We start from the raw sequence: 25,366 nt of genomic DNA on the forward strand, positions 1-25,366 counted from the left end.
CTGCGCCAGACCGAGGGGAATACAGTGCTCAAGGAGCTGCATCCGTGTCTGTGGTGGCAGAGAGCAACGACAGGACTTTGGTCTTTCCTCCAGCTATTGCTGGAGCTGAGCTGGCGGGAAAGTGGAGGAGCAGGTGCAGGGGCGTTATTGAACCCAGGACAAACACGGCTATCGAGGCACTATCTATCTGCATGGTACGATACCGTGCCAGACACTGTCAGGCTGGGCATGGCTGAGTTACTGGTTGCAGAGGAAGCACAACCCTGCCAGAGTGGAGGGAGCTGAGTAGGAAAGCTGCGGGATACCCCAAACCCTCTGCATTTGCATTAACACATTTGTTTGGGCGTTTTTCTTTGCTTTTTGGGGACTTGCTGTCACTGTGGTTGGTTTGAGGTGCAGAGGTGGCTCTTGAGCAGTTTCACAGAAGGGTCTCCGGATCAGCAGCGACACCTGAGCACGCCGCACCCTCCAGTCCATAAACCACCCGGGCAGGAAGAATCCCAGCAGATGTGATGTGCACGTGTGAGACTCTGACCACACAGCTCCTGCATGCCCACCCATGCAGCCTTTGCAGCCTCTTTTGCATTTCTTCCAAGAGCTGTTCCACGTCACTTGGGGATTTGGCTCATTTCTGCATGCTCACAGATAAATAATTCAGGCCCTCCATGTTTTGCTCCTGAAGTGCAATCACCGCTCCATTTCCCAGAGCGCACAGCATAACCTGGGTAATGGAAAAGCCCAGCTAATACTGCACGAGGCAGAGAGGAGGGCAAATACATGGGCAGACATCTGACATCCAGCTGCCATGCCGAGCCCTGCTGTCCCCTCTCTGCCCAGTGCAGGGGCAGCAGTGGGGCACCTTTCCCACAGCTGCTGCCAGAGCTCAGGACACACACAGAACCAAGAGCTGGGGCAGAGGCTGAGGAAGAAGCAGACCCAGCAGCTCATCAAAGCTCATCTTGGGCTATGGTGATGTGCTGTTCACATCACTGCCTCCTCCTTCTTGTCTGTGGCTCCAAGATGGAGCTGGAAGGTGCTGCCTTTTTTGTGCCATCCTTGCTCCCCATGGAGCTGCAGGTAGATGGGGTCCCCAGCTGCCTTTTTTGTGCCATCCTTGCTCCCCATGGAGCTGCAGGTAGATGGGGTCCTTGTGGGGCTTGGTTAAACTGGGAGCTGTTGAATCTACTTTTAAAGTAAAATGATGCGTAGGAGAGCCTGTTGTTTACGACAGGCTGTGGTCAGGAAAACCAGGAAACATTTGCTTCATGTATACTCCCTGATATTGCTTTATTATATACAAATCATTTCCTGCACACTGAAGCTGGGGCACTGTTTTTGCTGGTGCTGTGTACTCACTGAGGAATAAGGCCCTGTTTCAAACCCTTTATATTCTAAATAGACAAGGTGGAAAGGACAACAGATGTGCAACGGTGAAGCAGTGTGTCAAAGGCATCCGAGCTGGGGAATTCCCCCAACATTTCCTGTTCCACAGTGCAGAGCTGCATGAATCATTGGCTCTGGCTGCAGCAGGATGCATCCTGCTCCTCAGCTCTGCTCACTTCTCCACATTCATTTGGGTCCATCCTGCCTTGGGTGAAGCTGTCCTCAGACGTGCAGAGTCATTTTTTTACTTAGTTTTTAGTGATTTTTTCTTTTTGTTCAGCATCTCAAAGTCAGTTACCTCTTGGGTGAGGAAGATGTAAAGATAAGGAGAATGTGCTGTGGATTTCCATGAGCTAATAGCAACTGTGATAAGGTATCCAAGGGAGAAGGTGTGGTGAGGTAGGACAGAGGACATCTGGAAGAAGTCTGTCTCCTACTTAAGTCTTTAAGAGATGCTGGGCAGGCACAGCAAATCAGCCTTGCCATCTCTACTGATTCACTTGTAAATAAAAAGAGTCTGTCCCAGGGGCAGGTTTAGTTGAACTCCAGTTTTTCAAACCCCAGGGCTCAGCCAATGCACACCTTGCTGGGTGAGTGGCAGAAGGCTGCTCCAGAGCCTTTGGGGCTTATCCCAAAGATCTTGGTAGCTGTTCTAAGGGATAGGAGAAGCTGGAGTTTGTTTCCCAAAGCACAGAAGTTGTTTCTGAAAGCATGGGGCTGTGTCTGCCTCTGTCCATCCTTGGAGCTGAGAATTATCAGGGCAGTGACAATAATAAACAATAACAAGGAGACTGATAACTGCATTAGTAGTGTTATTACTAACATTATAATTATTATACGATTGGTATTGTATATGTCACTATCTCCTCAGGTTTGGGGCACATTCATAATTTTAGTTAGTCTGAATTCCTGATTTTATGAGTCGTGTTAACACTTGCAGATAAGCCTGCACCGGTTTTCATTCAATATTTCACACCAGGATGGATTTATGATGTGTTGTACTCCTGTCAGAGGCTTTGGGAGTGTCAGCAGCTCTGGGCTACCATTTTTTATAAATCTCCATAAATCATTAAAACTCTAGGTTTAATGAATGCAAATTCAGTGCCACAGAAGGGAAGTCACTGGCTGGAGGCACTCCCAGAGCTGGAATCGCTCTGTTGTGAGCGGATGTTGAAAGATGTTCCTTCAAGTTCAGTCCTGTGAGCCACGTGGGGGCTGAGATGATTGTGACAATCTTTTGGCTAAACCTGTGCAGACGTCAACCTTTTCAGTGCCCATCAAATCTTGTTTTTCCAAGACCCACAGAGCTGACAAGGCAAGAAAGGGGAGTTGTTGTATATTCATCATGTGAAGTCCATTTCTGGGAGCATTTACATTTTTAATATAGTTAAGTGTGCACGTATTTACAGGATTAGATTAACACAGCAATAAACAATTTATTTAAAGGCATAATGTCTCATATGGATTTCGGGTGCCTGAATGACCATTTCCTAATACTGCTGTTGTAAATACTTCCATGATTCACATCTCCTGTTGCAGAACAAGCAGCAAATCTCCAGGAAGGAAGAACGGATCTGGATTTTTTTTTTCCCAGAAGAAGATTTTTTTAGAGTTTTATTGTAACTCTAATTTGAGCCAGAAATCCATTCACAGGAGACGTGTAATAAATAGCAAATAAAGATGGGATTTTTCAAGAGTGCTGGTGCTGGTTTGCAGTGGGAAAAGCACTTCTGAAAATCCCCACCTGGGATTTTTATCAGACTTTGTGTTATCCTGTTGTAAGACCCTGCTGGCTTTGCAAACTGGACCATCTGAATCTGTTCAGGTCTGTGAGCTGCCTTTATTATTACAAGAGCAAAGGTTGCTGTAAATGAAAGGGTGAGGTAGGAGATTTAAAGTAGCTGCTGATTAAACAATAGCAACTGGTGGCAGAGGCATCACAGAGCTGAAAGCATAACTGTGTTTAAGGAAGAATTATACAAATTCCTGCGTGACACATACTTTGCTGGCTGTTAAACCTCATAATCTCTGTGCAAACCTCTAGCTCAGGGTGCCCCTGAGGTGCTGGTTGTCACTGGCCAGGGCAGTGAGTGTCCTGCTCTCCCCCTCTTTATAAAGCAATAGCACTGCCCCGCTGGGCCTGGGGGTTATTGGGAAGCTATATTAGGAACTTTATTGCTCAGCATGTGCAGAGTATGATGTGTTAATTTTAAAGGAGATAAGGGAGAGCTGGAGCTTCTCTTTGGAAGATTTCTGAAGGGTCTGAGCTCTTTTTCCTCAGCTCTTTCCCCGAAAGTGATGTGCAGACACCACAGCCTTCCTCTCCTAAGAGAGAAACGCAAGTAAGTTCTCGCACTCCAGTTGAGTTTTATTTGAAGAAAATATGACATTAAATTGTCAAGAATGATAGCAAAGTCCAAAAACACCATCACCTGAAGGGAAAACATGCTGTAGCCAAGTGCAGCAGCCGTAGGTCTGTCCTTGCAGAGTCTGAGCAGTGCGTGGCACCCGGCAGCTCTGCCTCCCCACCAAGGACATTTCAGCCTTAGGAGTTATAAGGGAAATTTTCACTGATAAGCACAATATTTTTGTAACTGTTGCTTTTTGGCAGAAAGCAGCCCAGATTTGCAAAGCCACACCACTGGTGTGTTCCAGGTGCTGTTGCCATCAACACCCCCAGCCCCTCTCAGGTCTGGGCCCGCTGCTCTGGGCAGGCTGTCAGCAGCACAAGGGCTCCTTCTCTGTCCCAATGTGCACAGGAGCTCCTCAGCCGCGTGTGGGAGTGCTACAGAAATGCAAACAGAAAGCATGAATAACAATATTTACAATCCAGATCATTGCATGTGTCATGCTTGGCTCCAAAATTTAAATTCTTTGAGCATGACCAACCTCCTGAGTTCTTATTTGGGAGGGACTATAAACGATGCCCTCTCTCCTGAGATGAGGGCTGGGACAAGGCATGTGCTGCACCTTACCTTCATGGGTTGCTAGACCGAAAGCTGCACTCCAGGATGAGGTTCACCACCTTGGGGAGCTGTGGGAATCCCCCCAGCTTGGGGAGGGAGTGAGGGCAGAGATGTGCCCCAGTCCTGCCTTTCCTCTGTTCAGGTTACTGTGGGGGAAAAGCTATGAAGAATAATCAGACAAAAACATATAAAATCAGAGCATTGTGACAGCTCAGAATTCACCACGTTCTTGTACCACTCAGGAGTGCAAACAGGAGTGTGGGGAAAATCCCCTGCACTCCGGTCTGTGCTCCTTATCCATTCGCTGTGCCGTTGGCACCGTGTCCAGTGGGAATATTTAGTCCTCATTTATCAGCAGCACAAACTCCAGCACAGCAAGGAAGAGCACTCTGAGCTCTCACAGGGCACGAGGGAGGCAGCAGCATCTTGGAGAAGATCCCAGCAATGCCTGCGGTGTGTGGGAAGTGGTGGAGAGCACCAGCACAAGGGTTTGAGCTCTGGTTCTGGCTGAGTTGCCACGGTCAACACATTGTGTTTGTACAGCAAGAGGAGATCTGTTCGTCAGAGCAACACCCTTCCTCTTTACATGCGTTTCTGAAGTGTAATCACCATCAAACCGCACTTAGCACTGCTTCTCTCTTGCTAGGAAACTAGAGAATGAGCTTATTTTCAGTCACCAAAGGCTCTACTTTTTATTTTAATAAAGTCTGATGAAAAACAACATTATAACTAAGGCAATAGACTTTTAATTACTTTTTTTCATAATCATTTTATAGGCTCCTGTTGAACTAACTGAGTCTTTCAACTTTTTTTTGTTCTTGGCTTAAAATGCTGGCACAAGCATTGCTCCAGCTCTCAGCAATTTGCTCAGCCCAACGCCCCCTGCAGATTTTGGTAAATGCTGCCGCTGCAGTGCCATGGGGTACTGAGGTTTATTGACAGTGGTATCATCTGCCCGTATGATCTGGGAGATGGTCAGGAGCAGCACGTGTTCGGGAAGAATATATTCCAGCATGATCTGCAGCATACAGTTGGCTGTATTGGAAAGATTTCCAGATAGCTATCGATTTTCCAGTCCTGTAATTAGTTCAGAGATTATAAACATAGAAAATATTGCTCCAGAAATTGATTTTTTTAATTGTTCATAGCACCAAAATATGGTGTGACTGCGAAGCACATCACATGCTTCCTGCAGAGGAAGACTTTGAACTTTGGAAAAATATTATCCCTGTAAACATGGAGAAGAAATCATGAGGCTTATTTCTATCACTATCTCAGAGAAGGCCTTGACCGCACTGGTTCTGGCTGGTTTTGAAAATCCAAGTCTGGAATGTCTCCTTTTTTTTTTTTTTATTGCTTCCAAGCAACATTTTTTCACCTCTAATTATCAACTGAAGGAAGATGTCTCTTCTTTTCTCTGAAGGGGAATTAGAGTCTTCCCCTGGGAGGTGAATGAGCTGGTCACTCCTTCACAGTGACTCAGTGGCCTCATTGCACACCCAGGGTGGGGTGGCTGTTGCTTATGGAAAATAAGAGTGGATAGGTCCAGTAAAAACCCAGACTTTGTCTTCTAAAGAAGCTGTTATTTCTGTCTAGCAGGATAATGTCAGCTGGTGGCAAAGCCAGGAGACCCCAACAGAGGCAACAAGGTCACTGCAGTTAGGGAAGTTATTAGAATTATTTCATCTTCATTGCTCAACTGTGCCAGGCATTCAACAAGTAAGTTGAGTCACTTCTCTAAAGAAGTTGCAAATTAAGAAGGTTGGGCACAGGGAAAAACCCTCCGAAAAGAAAATTTCCACTTTACAGGAATTACATCTTCTGATGTAGTCAGGCAGTCGGAAAATTTGTCTACTGTGAGGTTTCTTGCAAAATCTGTGAAATCTCAGGAAGTGAGGAGAAATGTTCCTTTTTAAAGCCCCAAACCTAACAATAATAAAAATAGTCCAACTGGACAATCTGATTTGGTTGAGAAACTGCTTCTGCAAGTATATAATTCCCGAATAAACCCAGTCTCAGCAAAACCTTGGGCAGTCTCAGGAGCTGGGAAGTGCTGCAGTTAAAGGAAATTTACTGAGACATTAATGAACCTGGGGCTGTCCCCTCCCTCACCCACAGCAGCTCCCGAGGCGAGTGGTGTCAGACCAAGGCATGAGTTCTCCTCCTGCACATGCAATCATTGCAACAGCCCAATTTTATTTTCTGCAGGAGAATGGTATCACTGGGAGGATCGTTACACGAGAATCCTATAGGGGAAAGGAAATCCTATAGAAAGAAAGGAGGAGAAAATGCTGCTTTATTTATATTTTACTGTTGGGTGTTGGACTAGATGATCTCCAAAAGTCACTTCCAGTCCCAACCATTCTGTGGTTCTGTGACTCTTTACCTCCCCAAAGAATTTTAGGGTCACCTGGATTCCTGGGAAGCAGGATTTGGGGTATGGATGAGAGGAGTGAATTGCAAGTGCTTCCCCCATCTCCCTCTGCTCTAGGACAGTGGATATGCGGAAAAATGTGAAGAATTTATGCAGTCTTTGTGTAAGTGAATCCACCTTCCATGAGGGCAGAGCGGGATCCACAGGGTTCCTGGTATTTTGGGAAAGCACCAGGCAAGCCTTAGTGCCCCTTAACCACGCACTTTTGGGGTTAAGCAACAACCAGGCATTTTGGGAGTTACCCGCACCCTTCCCGAGGTGGGGGGATTTGCGGGATGACCTGCGGTATCTCTCAGTTCTTTTCTCCCCTCGGAATGCCTAACGGGATAGGGATGGCTGCAGCCGAGTTAGCCCAGTCTCACTCTCCCATCTAGTGGTAAAATCAGGAAAAGTGGTGCAGGTCGAAAAAAAGAAACTTTGGCTTTCTGGAGCTTTTGGAGGGGTGTCGTTGTGGGCTCAGTTAAAGCCATAATCCCCACCTTGGGAATGTCACTGAACTGATCCAGAGGGACACACAGCAAAGTGCAAAGATGGCTCTGAGTCCTTCCCCGGGTCCAGTGGGGTTTGGGGTGCCCCTACTCCAGGAACGAGCCATGAAGCAAAGAGGTCTGCACAGTGAGGGATACAGCCCGGGAGGAGCAGTCTGGGTGTAAAAGCACGAACTTCTTGAGCAAAACAATCTCCTAAAGCACTCGTGGAGGGGGGGAGGTGGAAAATTTTACGTCTTCCCACAAATAACCTCTTACCGTCATATAACCACACGTGAGCCCCACAGCTGCTCCCTGCCTTCTCAGAAAGGCCACTGTGGGCCCCCAAAAACAACCCACAAAGGCTGGTGCATAGGCAAGGTCATCCTCTCAGGAAATGTGCTCTCGGAGATGTGAGCTGGGGCTGCGCTGCTGAGCGTGGGATGCAGAGCCCAAAACCTCTGCAGTGCAACAGCCTCTCCTAGGAGGGGATTAGGGGAGGCTGAGGCATGGAAAGGTGGGTTACTCTGAGCTGTAAAGTTGTGTTTTATTTCAGCCAGACCCACAGAGCTGGAGGGGAAAGGTTTCACATCTCCCACAAAAATTTAAGATGCTCAAGGTGATTCAGGCAAACCCCCCCCACACACACTTTTTCTATGAGGAACTGGTGCAGAAGCAGCTCAGTGAGGGCCAAACACCATGGGGGCGTTTTTCCCCAGGTAGAGGAGGTGCAGGGGCTCAGGTTCTGCAGCCCTGGATTCAGGAGGCTGAGATTCCCACTCCAGTGTCCACAACTCAGTTCCAGAGACCTGAGATGCAGATTGGATGAACCTTTACAGAAGATTTATGTTCTCATGTCAGACAGAAGATTTGCGGTATTTCCTGGAAGGCTGGCTGATGTTTCACTTTCAGCAAATAAGGTCAAAATCACAAGGGGGGGCGAAAAGTCATCTCTTATGGATCAGCTGTTTGCCAGCCCCAGAGGTGCGTTTGTCTCGCATCTCTGTTCATATAAAAACACTTTCCTGGAGCAGCATGCTGCTAAACGTGGCTTTTCCGAGGGTGTCACCCACACAGTCTGCAGCACAAACAGACTCAGCTGGGAAAAGATAACTCAGAGGAGTACGGGATTCACACCTACACTACCAGATTATAAAAAGGAAACAAAAAGGAAAAGGTACTGGGCAGGTTTGGAAGGGTAAAAAGGAAAAGACTGGTCAGGTAAAAAGGAAAAGATTGGTCAGGTAAAAAGGAAATCGGCAGGAGGTTCCTCAAGCAGCCTCCCCATGATGCCAGAGAGGGATGCAGGTTGTCCAGCATCAGAGGCAGCCGGCGATGGGGCCGGGGCACCTCGGGGGATGCCCGAGGCAGTGCTGGGCTGTGCTGGTGGGACGGGACGGCGCTGGGCTGGGCGCGGTGCAGGGGGAGCAGGGCGGGCGCTGGCGGAGGATGCTGGCCCCGGCTCAGCCGCCGCCCCGCTCGCGTCCCGGCGTGTCGGGAGAGGGCAGCCTTGGCCACGGGCGGGTGAGGGAGGGAAGATCCGCACCCCACCGGCCCAGCACCGCCCAGGAGAAGCTTAAAGGAGAGCGTTTAAGTGCCCAGTGTGGAAAAGGGGCTTGTTCCGATGAAACATGAAGCCACTGGCTCTGCCGGGAGTCAAGCACCGTCCCATCTGCATCCTCGAGGATGTCCCAGGATGTGATCCACACGTCCTTATGGTGGGATGAAAGCACACCTGGAGCAAGGCTCACCGTGACCTGCTGCTCCCAAATCTCCTCTCCACCAGACTTGTAGACATAAATTATGTTTCCCTTCTTCACTGCAGACCACCAGGCTTATCCATTTGGCTGCAACAGCACCACGTGTGCCACAGCCTGGGGACCCACCTGGGACATCCTGGACTTGCAGCTCCAGTGACTCACCCGCAAACCCTCCCTGGAAATCGTGTTCCCTGCTACAGCACAAAAAAAAAAAACCAAAAAAACAAAAAACAAAAACAAAAACAAAACCAACAGCAAAAAGTTAATGAAAAGACAAGCTGGAAACGTGGAAGCACAGTTAATGCTACTGCTGTGATGCTTCGTTTGAGCTGCAAAGAGAAGATAAAGTTCTGCCTCCCACAAGAGATGTCACTGGGGAAAATGATTCCTTCCTTCTCTAAATGGCATTGCATTGTTTCTTCTCTGCAGCTTGCTGCCAGCTTGGAGTCACAGCCTGTTTTTCCAGGGCAGTAATCTGGTTAACCGACAGTAGTGGTGCCCTCCATCCCATCTCCCCACCACCCTCCCAGACAAGATCACTACAAAAGATATTCAAAAATAGATTCACCTAGGAAAGAAGAATAAATAAGGGTTGCTCTTCGCATGTGAATAGCTAATGAAGACCCACTTAGCAGTCTCGGCAGACTCATCAGCATCGGCGGCTGAGCCTTGATTGTGTGTCTGCAGCTCCGTTCCTCTTCTCTGCTCATTAGACCCAGGTCAAACGAAACACACACAAACCGTGGCAGAAATGCTAAGAACCAATGGAGATGGGCATAGTGAAGACCCATTCCAACTGGAAAATTGCAGGTTAGGAATTTTTATTGCCTGTTACATGGAGCTGTTTCGTCCAGCACCCAGGGGTAGGTCACTTCTAATCCTCAAGGGTGAGATCCAGCCCGTCACAATGTCCCATATTTCTCACTGACCTGGGCAGTCCTGCATGGGGAGCACTGGGGCACATTTTGGGGTTGTTCAGGATCCAGTCTGCTGGTACTGCCCAAAGAGCTGCACCAACTTGGGTACAAAGGCAGCAGGTGAGGGTTGAAGGGGTGACACCTCTGCTTGGCACCCATCTCCTGGAGCAGCTCTGCCACCCTCATTGATCACTGCACTGCTCTCCTCTGCCAGAAAGACTTGTCCCTCTTAGCATGAGATGTTTCAACCAGCTGTAGAGTCCTGTGAAACTATAGTGAATACCATACATAAATAGATGAGGAGCTCTATGAATACAGGGAATCTTCTAACGGGATTTTCTTCTTAAACACCTTAGGACACTGATTTCTCTCTTTCCTGAAACCAAACCTGGTGGGCTCAGGCACTGCAAGCTGAAGTTAATCTTAATACTACATTTGCTAATAACATGGGAATGAAGAAAGGGAACAAAAAAAAGTAAGAAAGAGCAAGGCAGCCAGATCCTGCCTCACCCTGTCTTGATTGTCTGTCACTGAATTGTGGCGAAGCATAAGATGGGAGAGGGATGCAGAGGTGTGAAGCACCATTGCCAGAGGATTCTGCTACAGTCTGGATTATGTTGGTGTAAAACCTGCTCTGTTCTACTTGTCTGTGCTCTGAGACCTCCCTGACAGTGATTACTCACAGAACATTCCATCTTCACTCCTCTCTGTTCCTAACCTAACAAACCATCCTTTTCTCACCAGTTCTGGGTCAGAGGAAAATGTTGTTATTAGGTTACCTCTATTTTATGGTCTCTTAATTATTTCCACCTCTGTGATTACACTAATTAGCTAACTGGTTTCTAATGGCTGTACAGTAGTTTGCATTACACTTTCATTAATCACAGCCTTAGCCAGCCTAGTTAAGAGTCCCTGATTTTTTGCATTATGATTTGAATTATTAAATGCAGAAGTAATCTGAAGGGGAGAAAGGAGTCAATAGGAATAGACACCACCTTCTCCTGCAGCTTGGCAAAGAGCCTCTGATATATTTAGAAATGTTATGATTCACAAGAGCCCGCCAACCATTTACTTAGTATCTATAAAAGTAAGAAAAAAAGGTAAGTCTGAAGTTTTCAATCACAGCTGTTAAAGGCTCCTTCTCACTTTCTTTGATTCAAGGCAGTTGACTGACACATTCAAATGGAATCAAAAATAAAACAACTGACAACACATCTCCTCCATCCTGATGGCTGTGACCGAGCACTCGCTGCAGCTACACCCAGGACAAAACAGAAATGAAAATCAAAGAGGAGGTTGAGTTTTTGCTGCTGGAAAAACATTACTCTGACAGCTCTCAAGACCTTCCTATAAATCCTTGCCTAGGGAGATTATTTGATGTGCTAAAGGACTTCTTAAAATAATCAAAATTAAGAACAAAGCATCTCACACTGGATAGCTTAAATACCTGCACAGGGGAATGTTCATCATTGGTTATGATGGAAAGTCAGAATAACAATAAAAATAATAATCAAATAATATTTTTGGTTTTATTATTGTTATTGACACCTACGTAACGGGAAGTTCAAAAGGCTGTACAAACACCAATAAATTAATTCTGCCAACCTGCTGCATATCAGGCACCCAGTTCAGTGAGGTGCTTCACTGCAGCACAGTTTTAGTGAGCACTAAGTCAAATGCTTTTAGAAGTTGGGACAAGGGTGACGATGCTCTTGCCTGCCAGGGTGTCTTTGACAGGGAGGTGGAGGCAGAGAACCTTCATTTCCTGAAAATAAGAGGCTGAAGAGGCCCCATGACAAGCAAACCTTTAAATAGGAAAAAAAGTAACAATAATACTGAGCAAAATATTGCTTCAGGGAGAAATTTCTGCTTGGTTTTAGCACAGATGTTGATATTGCACACTCAGAAATGGCTGTGTGGAAGCACATTATTAGATGGTGCACAAAGAAGAGAGTTGGATTTGCAAGGGAGGAACTAAAGCATTTAAAAATTAAAAGACATTTTAAAAATGCCTCCTGAAAGGCATCTTTTCTCTGAAGAAGAAGTTATGAGTAGAGAGACTGAGCTTCCCCAAATCACGGAGTCTTAAAGTCAGAGCCTGTCAAGCACTTTTCCGACACTTTGCTTCAAGAAAAGGGAGCTCTGGTGGGAACTGCCGCCTCTGCAGATCCCCTGAGGGCTCCTCTGCGTGTGGAAAGGCTGTGCCAGGCTCAGCTCCCAAAGCCAGCCTGGGTGGGAACTCCTGCATCACCTAACCTGCAAATGTGCGTTCATGTGCTCAGGAACACACCTGGAGCAGGGATCTGCACCGGGCCAAATTTCCCCAGGGCAAGCCTGTCCCAGACACCCATCCAGCCTGCTGCCTGCACCTCTGTGTGTGAACTCCAAATAGGTTATCCAGGCAGCACCCTCACTACCTCCCAGGAAGATCCCACAAAGCACAAGGGCACTCTTTTCAAATTAATGAATGTAATTTCAAAACCCACATCCCTCGGGAGGAGGGAATCCTGAGCCCTGTGGGCTTCGGGAGTCTCCAGCTGAAGCAGAGAGCAGCATTTTGGGCCTCGTGCATGCGAAGGTGGCACAAAGCAAGGCTGGCACACAAAGGTGATGGCTCTGCACTTTGCATATTCCCTCTGTGCACCGGGCTGGGATTTTTCATTTCATCCATAATTCATGGTTTGCTGCAGCGACTCCACAGAGGCAGCACAGGACCTCAGCCCCGCTGATAACAAGGGAAAGGCAGAGTTGCTTTTGTTGCCAGACTGCAAACTGTAGAGCTCGGGTCCAGCTGGCCCATCACTCCATCCCAATTAACCTGCAGGCCGAGGTGTGAGCAGACAGTGACACAAGGGCTATTTGCCCCTATAGATAAGTGGCTGCAAGTGGCCACTGCCAGCCCCACACGAGCCCACGCTGACCCCGCCGTGTGGGCTGTTGGTAGCCAGGGCGGGCTGTGCCCAGCACAGCGCAGGGCTGTTGCTCCTCCAGCCCTGCACCTTTGTTACACATGTACATGTGATTGCTAACCCAGCTCAGTGTTTGATGCCCCTGCACTGCTAAATTTTGGGGCCAGGCTGCTTTTTTTTTTTCACCTGGCCCCAGCAGTGCTGAAAGGTGACAGTCGTTGCTGTCCCTGTGCACAGGGAGGTCACTGTGCCACTCTGGCTGTGTCACACACACAAAGCAGCCCATGCTCCCTCCCACGGCTGTAAACCTTCCTCCTCCAGCCCCGCTGCCTTTCCTCTCCATAACACACAGACCAAAAAACCCAGTTTGTCAGAAGCGAAAGTGTTTGGGGAGATTAAAATGTAAATGTTGCACTTGGCTTTTCAAAGGGGGTTTGATATTTTACTTGTGACTCTGCAAGGAAATAGATTTTTGATAACTCTGCGGAACTGCTGCTGCCCAGCCACTGCTGCAAACAGCCAAGACCTTAATAAATAAATTCTCTGTCTGGCAGCTCTGAAAACCAGCTTGCTGGTGGTTTGGAGAAATACTGGGAATTTCAAAGCAGTCTTGCACAAGGAGACCTGTAATTACAGCAGCCTCTCCTACACTGCCTGGGTCTGGGTGGAGAGGGGGAATGCACAGTGTCCTCCTTGACAGTGCTGGCAATAAACACTATATATTATTTTCTACTACATTTATTAACTTGAAAATATGGGGAAAGGGCCATGTCAGGTGTCATGCTTTGCACTAGATATTACCCATGGATGGGACATTAAAAGAGAATGTGAAAATAATTCAGACAGAATTCCTGCCTGGCTTGGCTCTGGTTTGCAATCTCATCTCCTTGGAAAACCTGCAGAAAGGTCTGCCTGAACCCAAAACTAGGTCCTTCCTGAGGCAATTTTTTTCCTTAACTTTATGTGATGGATCCAGGTCTCTTTTCTCTGACTCTCTGAGTCTGCAGAACCTTGCACTGTCCTCAGCACCCAGCACCATGCACAGCTTTGGCTCCATGCTGACAGACACGTGACACCGTGGCCTGTGCATTATCCAGGCACCTTGTTGATCCAGACTGCTGTAAACACTGGGGAAATTCAGGGAAAAAGTAATTAAAAGAAGTTTGCTGACTTTCTGCTGACCGCCAAAGCTCTTGTTCCCCCACCAGTGTGACCAGAACTGAGCTGCTGGGATTTTTGGATCCCCAGATGGGACACATTTAAATAGTTGAACCTCAGTATAAAAAGTTCTTGGCACAAGGCTCTCAGTGGAAAACTATGACCACATAAATATGTACAGCTTTGTTACCAAAAAGCTTGATGAGTTTAAATTAACCTTTCTTCCATAATGCATGTAATAACCTGAATATGACCATTGCACAAGTAGACCAGCAGTACTTGGAAATGATGAGCAAGGCAAGAATCACTCACAGCATTAATCTGGAAAATAATTTCAAACAATTGAGATCTATATGAAAATGAACAGACCACACATTAATAGAGCTTGAGCCTGCTCTGTAAACTTAGCTACTCACTTTTTATCCCTTAAGTAAACTAGGAAGAGTAATGTATTTATAGCCTCTTGACGTAAGTAGCCTCAGTGAAATATTGTATGTAATAAATATTCTGCCATCCCTGGGAGCCTTCAGGACAAAGCGGTACCAAGGTACTGCAAAGACAAACTGTATGTGGCTAACGAGTCTTGGTGAGCTGCCAGCCAGCTGAAAACACTGAAATGAGAGAAAGCAATGAAAATATAGACTTTATTAATATAGGAGTGTGTTTTATTAACACAACCGCAATGCAAGGTCAGTGGGCAAAGATTTTTCCCTTTCAGCTTTGCAGGGCACCTTTAATCATTGCTTTCAACTATCACCTTGGAGTTTGGTCAGCTTTATGCCAATGTTTTGTTGTTTGTCAATCATTTTCTCCACTGTTTTTTTCCTCCCTTTCCTTGCTGATGCAAAAATCATAAGATCTTGGCCCTTTTTCCCTACCCCGTGCTGCCAGCATTGCTTTTTACCCAATTACAAATTACACAGTGCATCTGCATTAAACCAAAATGTGTTCATCACTAATTTTAAATAAGGATGTCATTTGTAAATGCTTTATTCATAATTAATGGAATTATTACTGGGTGCAGCCACATTCTTCATCCATGTACTGTAAGATATGTTGTAAAGTGCATTAGTAAAAAGCTTTATAGATGAGGATATGACAACCCGACTGTGAAGCACATTACGTGATGTACTGTGGCTATTGTTGTAACAATCTTCATACAAGATTTTAAGCTATCAGTAAGCCAGGGGCTGATTGATAGTGTAAATGTTAATAATTAATAATAGGATAATGTTGATAGCTGTGATTCTATGATGAGTATGGATTTTTTTAGTCAGTATTATGCTAATATGCATTATTCACTGAATCATAAAATCACATTAGAGATGAGAAGGTCCCTCTGGCTTTCTCCATTCATATCACTGATGAGTCAATGCTGCTCCTTCCTAACATTTCCAAAGCAGCTTTTTTCCTCTGCCTTTCTGCATGAAATCTCTAAGTTAAGAAGTATATTTTAAAACAAATTTAGAGCCCCTGAATATGTGCTTACCAGAGTGATGTGTAAACTCATGGCCTTCAGGAGAGGAGTACAACAAGCTGCCTGCTCTTGGCATGGGAGACAGAGGACATGAGGGACCCTCCACTTTGTTTACAAGAAAATAGTTTGAAATGAAGGAATTGCCACTGCAATTCCTTTCACTTTGGCACTTGAATCCTCCAGCAAGTTGAAACCATCAGGCACACGTACCTTGTGCAGTGGCTACAGGAAGGTCCTTGGGCTGATGAGCAACAGGTAACGCAGGTGGGATGTGAAGAAGGAGACATAGGAGAGAGAAGCAGAGAGCTGTAAAGTGGCTCAATAGTGATGTCATTTTTTTTTTCAGCTGAAATTATCTTTTTTTATATCCACTAGACAGGACGAAAACAGGCATTATGTCATGCGGGGGGAAGTGAATGTCGGTTTGCCGCCGGGCACAGACTCCTCAGAGGATGTGAAATGCCAATAGCACTCTCCAAATCAGGATTTAGAAATGGATATGGTGTAATGGTCCCGGGGACGTGCTGGATTCCAAGGTTCCCAGCAGGGAAATCTCCCCTTCTCCACCCAGCAGGATTGTCTCCATCGCCCGTCTCATGGCCGCCCTCGCAGGACCAGAGATATAATTTTGCCTTCTCCAGTTTCAAAGCCTGAGATTCAGGAGAGCTCCTTCCTGATACTCAGCTGGTTGTAGATAACCTAAGCCAAAGGCATCAGATACGCTGAGCTCACTGGCATTTTCCTGCTGGCATGGTGTCCGACAGGGGAGGGTGTGCTCCACGCACCCCCTTAATGACATTTTAATTCCTTAAATTGTGCTAACACCCACCCGGCTCTCCGGCAGTGCAGGAACACAGCTTATGGACTAGTGTGAGAGCCATGCTCAGGGAGAGAGGAAGTGCTTGTTAGTACAGGAATTCTCTTATTAAGGAAATTATTATTGGTAGCTTTTTCTTAGAGAGATGAGAGTGCTCAGAGCTGATCACTGATTGCCTTTCCCATCCCTGCTCCCTCCCCACCTCTAGGACTTTGCGTTTGGCTTTTCAACGTTTTTATTTCAGATAAATCTGCAAGCGCATTTCCAGGTGGATGTCACCAGGATCCACTTCCTCCCAGCCCACAGACAGTCTGTCTCTTATCTCACTTACATTAGTATCAATTATTTACAGCAGGAATGCTAAATCATGAAAACCAAGTTGCAGCAAAGCTCTGCCTTGGCTGAGTACCCCACCCTGGTTGCAGCTTCCCAAGCCCCTGTGCTACTGGTATTTGGCCTTGCAGAGCAACAGCCATGAATTTCTTTCCCTTTCAGAGCTGCAGAGAAGAGCAGTGCCTGGGCACCCAGAGCCCGTGTTCTTCACGCAGATAAAAATCATGAGGGAGTGCATTGGGCAGCTTGTCTGTAGGGAAAGCTCTTCCATGGTCACTAGGCTTTGGAGCAGCACAGTGCTTGCCAGAAGGTTTCTTTTGCTTTTTGTTTTCCCTCCTTCCACAGAGGCTTCATGACACTGGAAAGTAACATCTGGGTGAAGGACCATCTCCAGTCCATGGGTGATGGAGCTGACTCCCCAAAGCAAGGTGCAGCCAGCCTGCCTGCAGCTCACCACCCCTTTGTGGTGCAACACAAATGTTGTTGCCATTTCCCTCCTTCTTCTTCTCCTTCCCCTGGGTATAATCTCCCTTCTGGGAGCCCATAATCTGGGGAGAAGAAGCTCTTTCTCCATGAGGTTTGAATGAGGCTCTCACATGCAGTCACTGATGAGTTTCTTAAATCACTGAGTGCATAAAGGCTTTTTAAAATTTGTGATGAATAGTATTTAAACATTACTAACTAAAATCTCCAATAAACAGGGGTGTTATATGCCTTAGGACAGTACAAATACAAGTGTCTGGGCTCTCTTCATGTCTTTACTCTTTGGATACAGAACAGCAGAAGTGCTTTGCTTCTGTTGAGAAGTTCACCATTAAGTGAGGTGATGCTTCCACTCTTGACCTTGGATGAGTGCCTACGTTTGAATTTCCAGTAATTCTCCATATTTTTCAGATATATTTGCTCCAGAGAAGCTGTATTTTCCTAGGTTTGGTTCCTCACCCAGCACATTCCTACTTTGCTCATTACAACTCACAAAAGTGAAAAGAAACCCCTGAGAAAAAAAAAAGAAGAGCAAATAAACCCTTTGAAACCTGGTTGTAGAGAATATTCAGAAGGTGAGGAGATCTCTGGAGTGCAGACCAGAGCCAGCAGATGCTGGGCAAGCTGGTTTTGACCCACTGTGGGATAGCAAGGTGGTTATCCCATGAGACCCAATCTAGTCCTGAGGTTGCAAAGCTCCAAGCCTACAACACAGAGCCTTAAAGGGATCCTCCAACCACCAGTGGCCAGTTCAGCTCTGGTGGGATGATTCTGGGCACCTTTGAGCCTCCCTGGCAATGTGCAGTGGCTGTGGTGCATGATGTGGAGCTGAAGGGCAGAGCTTGCTTTGGATGGAGTTTTCCATGGCTCAGAGGTTGGTGCTGGACATGGAAACCTTCAGCCACGGCAAGTCCAGTGCCCAGCCCTAAACAACCCTTGGCTGGTGCTTTGCTGTCACCCACAGGTGTGATTTTGGGCATACACAGGGATCGCTCCTGGAGGGGAGGTACACAGGGGAGGATGGAGAAAAGGAAGGGTGTTTTAATTCCAACCTGCTGTGAGTCACTTCATTAGCCCTGACCCTGTTTGACCCTTCTACTGTTATATCAGCCTAACTGTTTATTTTCCCCATAACACTAAAACCAAATCGATTACCTTTGTCTCAAAGCCCTTTATGTGTCTCGGCGCCCAGGAATAGCCCTGCTTTTAGCAAGGGGCCTGATGCAAATGAAATCTTTGGGAAGTAGGGACAGTTTGGAGCAGACACCAAGTCGACCTCCTCATCTTCCTCCTTTTCTTTCCTGATTAAGCTTCATATATTGCATTTAGAAGAGAGACTTTGTTTCTTTTTAAAATAGCTGTACAATGCTATCTCTATAAATGTGCATGCTGTGTCTTTGTTGTATACATCTGTACAATCAATAACTGTGTCTTGCAGGGGATTTAAATATTAGTCTTCAAAACCCAGGTCTAGAGCACCAGATTTATCTGTAGGAAAACATACCCTTTCCTGCTTAAGGAAGGATATTAATTATAGATGCAAACCCATAAATCTTGTGGCTTTAGGTGAGATATTTGCTGGATTATAAATATGAATTGGAGATGAGGATCCTGCTCTTCCTATTATTACTATTATTACTATTACTTACTGGTTATTATTTTCTATATGATCCATATCTTCAGGTGGGTCAAACACCTCTGGGGAATGGGGAGCTAAGCCTTCAAAGGGTGCACACATGTTGAATTCATTAAAAGGTTTTCTATCCCAGCCTTGCACCCAGCTGCATTTTGCAGCCGGGTGAGTCATTAAACCCCCTCTTCAGTTGCCTTCGCCTCCTCTCCAGCCTGCTTTTGGTACCTCATTTCATTGTGCTGCTTTTGCCTGATCATATCAAGCCCCCTAATGTTTATTAATGTGGCCCTGTGCATCCTATTGAAAATGTGCTATTGTTTCTCAGGTTCTGCTTCAGCACTGCTCTCGGAAAGCAGCCAAACCAGGAGCCACTGGGGACCCCAATATCACCCAGAGCTTTGTCATAGGTGACAATTTTCTTCTCTGCCATTTGTTATGGGACATCTGGGGACATCAGTAATAAGCCACAAGGGCTCGATTGCCCAAGGAGCTGAGCACCCAGAATATCAAGTGGAGGGTTTGCTTGAGGCAGGGTGTGAGTGCTTTGATGTGACAACTGTGGGCAGTCCTGAGGCCACTCAGCACCTTCAGGGCAGGGCTGGAGGGGCCTCGCCACAGAGACCCCAGAGCTGGAGAACTGAGTGTCTCTGGCTAATTCAATACCAGCCAAGTCAGTGATACATTGCAGTGGATCCCCCAGACTTTACCAAGTGCTCTGAATGCCAATTAATGAGAGTTAAACTGAAGACATCACTGATGACCCCAGGGCTTGCTGATTTGCCTGTTTCCCTGCTGATCTCTGCTGCTCCAGACACTCTGTGGCACGTCAAGGACCAAACCCAGCCAGGTGACAAATGCGAAGGGCTGGATGCTCACCAGCATCAGCAGAAGCAAAAGGCATGGAGCTGGACTGGTGTGCACTGGGAGGAATTCCTGAAGGCAGCTCAGGCAGGTGTGGCCCTGCAGCAGGCTGCTGACCACAGGAGAGCACATACTGGGATCTCAAAATAAATTCATGTAACGCACTACCCTGAAATTAATAGGCCCTTGTGTGCCAGGGCTGTAAAGACAGGGCTCTGTATAAGGTCTGGCTTTTTTGAATTAGACTCCTGTGCTTAAATAAATTAAGCGAGTTGTCAGTATATTAAATGATTTAATGCCTTCTTCGGTTTTGCAGTGGAATCCTAATGAAAATACTCTTCAATATAAAATGCTGAATAAATTAAATGGTGAAGTATTTAAATAAATGGTGTGTTGTTACTGTGAACCACATTAAATTAGTGTTTGCCTCTATGGTAATGATGCTGCCCTGGCTGTAAAAGAGTTCTGCTGGTTCAGGCTTTTTTTCTGACAAAATATAAGTGTTGTGCTTAAGATGTTCAGTTCAAAAGGATCTGCACTGTTCCTGGGCCAAAACCTGATATCAGTGGAAATCTTGTTGGCTGGCTAACAAGGAACTGGATTAAATGGCATTAGGAGCAAAGGGCTCTGGCAGACTGAATTGGAACTGCTGAAGAAGTTTCTGGGTGGTGGCCTCTGCCCTGAGCAGGAGGTACAAAGGTGTGGGGCGGGGTTAGTGACTGTGGCAGGCAACATCCTGCAGTGCTGCCTCCCCCCCACTCACTGATAATCTGGGTTATCAACTGTGGTGACAGCAGCAGAGAGGTGGCAGGTGGTGGGGGCAGCAGCCAGGGCTTGAATCAAACCAGAGGTAAATCCAGCACAGCTCAGGACACACGGACATGGTCCCAGATTCCCATCTGGCTCCTTGGTGTGGGCAGAAGGGATGAGACAAGGTCCCAGCATCCCAATTTACACCTGGATTGATTCTGCAATTGAAGAACCACACTGATGTCATGAATAAACTGTGGAGGGCCCTAAAAGTCTTTCTTTGCTGATCTCATTACGAGATAAGATAACAAATGACCTCTCTTTTCTATCCTTTCTATAAGGTAAAGACCTGCTTTTAAAGGTAAAGACCTCACCAGAAGATAAAGTCCCTTATATAGAAATCAATTGTGAAACAAATTCAGTTATCCACTTTTGGATATCAGTTCTTATCTCATCACCTCTACCAATCACAGTATTTCTTGGGAACGAAAATTTTTTTTGTGACACTGTTTTCTGAGCTTAAAAAGCAGAAATAATGTCCCAGTACACAAGGAAAAGCAAAAGATAAATTATATATGTATATATATTTATACCTGTTTGGTCCCCAAGCACATCTAGATGCACAGTAAGATGTCAGCTGGGGCTTGCAGAGCAGTGCCAGGAGAAGTCCATGCGTGGCTCCTGGAGTTTCCTGATTGAGGGGTCCGTAGCTGAGACTCCTGCTGAGTAACTTCCATGGAAGGAGAAATTTCAGCAGCTTCCAAACCAGAGAGCAGAGACGTGATGGAGCTCCTGCAGAAAGTCCCCAAGACTGCAGCACTCTCTCATTGTGTGTTTTCCTGGGTGTAGATGAATCTGTTATCAAACTGCACCTTTTCCACTCACAATTTTAGCAACTCTTAAGGAACATGGTGGTGTCATTTCCCTGAAAAGTCCATCAAGCTACAGCAGCAGCTGGGGATCAGCAGGATTTTACTGAACCACTGGAATGCATGTGCTTCATGCTTTGAGCTGCTCTCCTTGGCACTGCATTTTGGGGGGTTTTTTTATAGCAGGGGGATATGGGCTGGGCTTGTTTTATGGGGTTTTAGAGGACTCTTCCAGGCTCTCCACTGGCAAAGATGAAGTGCCAATAGCACTGAGGTGTCTGCATGAGTGCCCACCAAGGCCAGACCAATAACTCTAGGAAAAGGGAATGGTTCCACTCAGTGCTTGAGGATGATGTCTTAAATACTTATTATTAGGAAGATTAAAAACCCAAAAAGGCCCATCCCATTCAGGCACTGTGTGTGCCTGTGTGTTGATTCACAGTGATCTTTGGTGAATCCAGGATATGGCTTAAAAAAACCAAAAGAAAAAAAAAAGCACGAGTCTGAAATGGCCAATGATGATGAAACCATCTGTTGGGAAGTTGTTCTGCTGTTACTTCTCCCAAACATAAAGCACACCCTTCCCAGATGGAATTTAACAGCGTCAGCTTCCAGTCACCAGCTCTTTTTATTGCTCTGTCTGTTAGATTGAAGGGCTCTCCCTTTCTGCATCCCTGTACCCTGTCTGAATACATCTGGATTGTCATTAAGCCATCTCTTAACCTTCCCTTTGTTAAGCTAAGCACATTGGGGTCCTTGAGTCTGTCACTATAAGGCATGTTTTGTGATGCTTCAGTCATTCCCGTGTGCCCTCTCCCATTCATCACCATCCTTCTGGAGTCGCAGGCACCAGAAATAGCTGCAGTGTCCCATTAGGTGTTACACCAGAGATATTTCACTCCACTGTTTTATCAAGTTTCCAGCACTATGTAAGAGGATCCCTCCTCCCTGCAGTGAAATCCCGGTTCCTGGAAGTGTGGCTTTGTGTGAAACCAACTGGGGTTTGCTTCCATCTGGCTCAGCAGCAGTGCAGGTCTGAGGCAGAGCCCCATCCACATTCCAGCCGCGGTCCGACTCCAAATCTCATCAGCAAACTTGGACTGTAATGAGTTTTGATTTTCTACCTTTTGCTAAAAATGCTGAACAGAAAGGCAGCCTCTTGGGATGCTCCTCGGATATGTTTAAACCTATCACCAGGGTTCTCATCCGTTTAGCGCGGGCCGTGTTGATATTACATTGTTTTAGCTTCCTAATAAATGAGACAACATTAAGTTAAATGCCTCGCTGAAGTCAAACGTAACAGTGTTGATGAAATGTACTAAATCAATCAAATCTATAATCACATTCTTGAAAAATTATATCAATTTCATTTAACAAGATCTATTTTCCATTAGCTCATGTTGATTGTAATTAGTTATTCTCCTTAAATTGTTATTAATCAAGTCCCTTATCAGCTCTTCCATTATTTTTTTTTTTCCACAAAATCAACATCAAACAATCAGATTTATAATTACGCAAGTCATCCTCCTCATCGACATTTATTCGTTGGCTCAAAGTCAACACTGCTTTGATCTTCTGGAAAACTCTGTGCTGGCCTGGGGTGCTCCTGGGACAGGTTTTAAAACTCTCAGGCACTCAATATTGGGAGCTGCTGATCAAAAAAAAATCCTCTAGCTGTAGTAGCAGCTGTTTAACATCCTGAGTTGGAGCAGAAGATATTCCACATCATCATATTACATGGCGATTTCACTCAGCTTTTTTTTTCCCCGAAATAGAGAAATTAAATATTTAGTGTCTGCCTTTTATGTATTCTTTTTTTAATGTCTGCTATTTTGTCTAGACAACTACTTTGAGTCTCTTATATCTAAAGAGCACATCCCTGTTGCCCTCAGCTCTGCTAGCCACAGGTTTCACCTGACAGCCTCCTGCTTGGGGCTGGTTTATGTTCATTATTATTCACTTTCCCTTCTTTCTTTCTGGGAGTTTACCTACTTTCACTCTCCTTTGAGCTTCAGTTTTCAGCCAGAATAACCTTCTCTTTCCCAATGCTGAGGTTTTGCTAGATTTCCTAGAAGCCAGAGTTTCTTTAAACAAGGAGTTGCCAGATATGACTCCCATTTTCTGTTTAAAATCCTCCCAGGTGACCTGGCTCACAGCACTGAAAAGCACAGGGACCCACGGTCAGCTCAGGCTTTCTTGTCTGTGCCCAGCTTGTATGATCAAAACAGGGTCACCTCTGTGCTGGCTGTAGCCAGTTTTGGGGTCTGTAAAGTCCTGCAGCTGTCAGGATGATCCTGTCGAGGATCCTCCTGGTTTTGATTAGGAAACACTCTTCTAGCACATTTAGAAAACCCCCAAACCAGCACTGTGAGCTCTCCAGCTCACATCATTCGAGTTGAAGTTCCCCAGGACAGCATAGGGAAATTTTCTTAAGTATTAGAGATATGTGACTAAGAAGTGAGTAATCCCTGTTTTCTAGTGAGGGTTGATGGTCTGGAGAAACACCTTCTTTTGGTTTTTATTTGTGTTTGAGGTCACTTTCTCTTCAGTTTCTAGTGGTGCTCAGAATGCAGAAATGTCACTTCTGATATTGATTGTCCCTCCTGTGCCTTCTTTGCCCACTCAATTCTTTCTAAATAGGTTAAAACTATTGATTTTAGTATTCCAGGCACATGGATTTTCTCCCCAAGTTTAAGTCATACTCTCCGGAAAGAATCTGTACTTATAAATTAGCCATTCCCAGCTTTTTGTTTTGTTCAGACTCTGCTGTACAGGCAATTAAAGTTCTCCTCACTTCTGTAGGTGCATTTGTTAGCTCTTTTCTCCAAAGCTTCATTTCTTACTTGGGCAAGGGATAGGGATGGATCCTGAAACATTTTTGTGCTTTTTCACACTCCCCAGTGCCTGTTCCTGCTCATCCACTACAAGTTCCCTCCTTCCAGAAAGGTCACCAGCCCAAACAGCTGGCACAGTAGAAGGGAAAACCTCAGCCCAACCACTGCCAGCCGCAGCACAGATTCCAGGGTCACCATGGCAGTGGGTGCAGGATGGCTCAAGGAACAATCTTTCATGAGTCTGCTGCTGACAGGCTCCAACCTCACGATCTCTTCTGGCAGCCACTTCCCATGCTCAGCTCAGCCTGCTGCGACCTTTCCCCAGACCCACAGAAGTGCTTTTATTTGGCTTCCATGGAAACATCACATTTGGGGTAGAATCTCACTTGCTTTTTGGTCCCCAGAGGATTTCCAGAGGTTTCGTGAACGCCAAGCCAAGAGAAAAAAAGAATTTTGCTTAGGGCACTGCACCTGTGGCTGGAGGTCTGAAGGTTTCCTCTCACCTCCTCATCTTCTGCCTTTGGCATGTGCTCCAAGGTTGTGTTGGCTTGAATTCAGCTCAGGACCAGCTGTGTTGACCCCATAATATGGAATCCCAGAATCATAGAGCCATAGACTCGCAGGATCAGAGCAGTACATGTTAGAAAAAACCAAACCACAGCAGTTGTCTAGATTTGGCCATAGCTGGGCTCCGTGCCTGGGGATGTGCCTATTCCTGCTCTTGAAAATCGCCCCCTCCATGTTCTTTAATCCATCAGAGTATTTAGGGCCAAATCTGTGAGTGGAGAGGTGGTGAAGCACAGGAGAAGAGAGCAGAAAGTCTGTAAAATAAAAAAAGCTACCAAAAGCCTCCTGGTTGCTCTGAACTGCACATCCTTCCTTTTGGGAGGTGTCTTTTTATCTCCTCCTGGATACTCACCATCATTTTGTGGGATGCCTCTGCTGTGGGTTTATGGTTACATTTCCATCCTTTTCACTGCCTTTAAACAATTTTGTTGTTACCTTCTAAAATTCAGAACATGAAGAGCAAGGTCCACCCTGGACGAATGGGAAAGGATAGGTGATCTGTAGAAGAGGTCGGTGCCTGCTCCAGGACAAGCATCATCCCAAATGCCTCCTGGTAGTTTTCCCCTGTTTGAGCCTAGGACAGATGGACAGTGTGGAGCTTCACTGGGACAACTGGGACTCCCTGCCTCTTGCCAAAAAAACCCTGGAGGCTCTTGTGGGTAAGAGCCTGAGCTGCTCGTTTCCTTAATGCAATTGGCACTCTGCTCCATTATGAATTCCATTTATAAATTGTAGCTTCCACTTTTTT

General features: G+C 46.1%; 1 long non-coding RNA gene across 1 annotated transcript; it reads right to left on the reverse strand.

Annotated features, from left to right (window-relative positions):
* Positions 1-1,116: 1,116 nt before the first annotated feature.
* LOC116452657 lies at positions 1,117-23,514 on the reverse strand. Its single transcript, XR_004243561.1, has 3 exons — positions 20,942-23,514; positions 3,816-17,615; positions 1,117-3,708 (listed from the first exon to the last, which is right to left on the reverse strand). It is a non-coding gene; the product is annotated as an uncharacterized LOC116452657 (long non-coding RNA).
* Positions 23,515-25,366: the final 1,852 nt, after the last annotated feature.

Source organism: Corvus moneduloides, chromosome 17 (genome assembly GCF_009650955.1).
Source record: "Corvus moneduloides isolate bCorMon1 chromosome 17, bCorMon1.pri, whole genome shotgun sequence".
In the NCBI taxonomy this organism is placed as follows: Eukaryota; Metazoa; Chordata; class Aves; order Passeriformes; family Corvidae; genus Corvus; species Corvus moneduloides.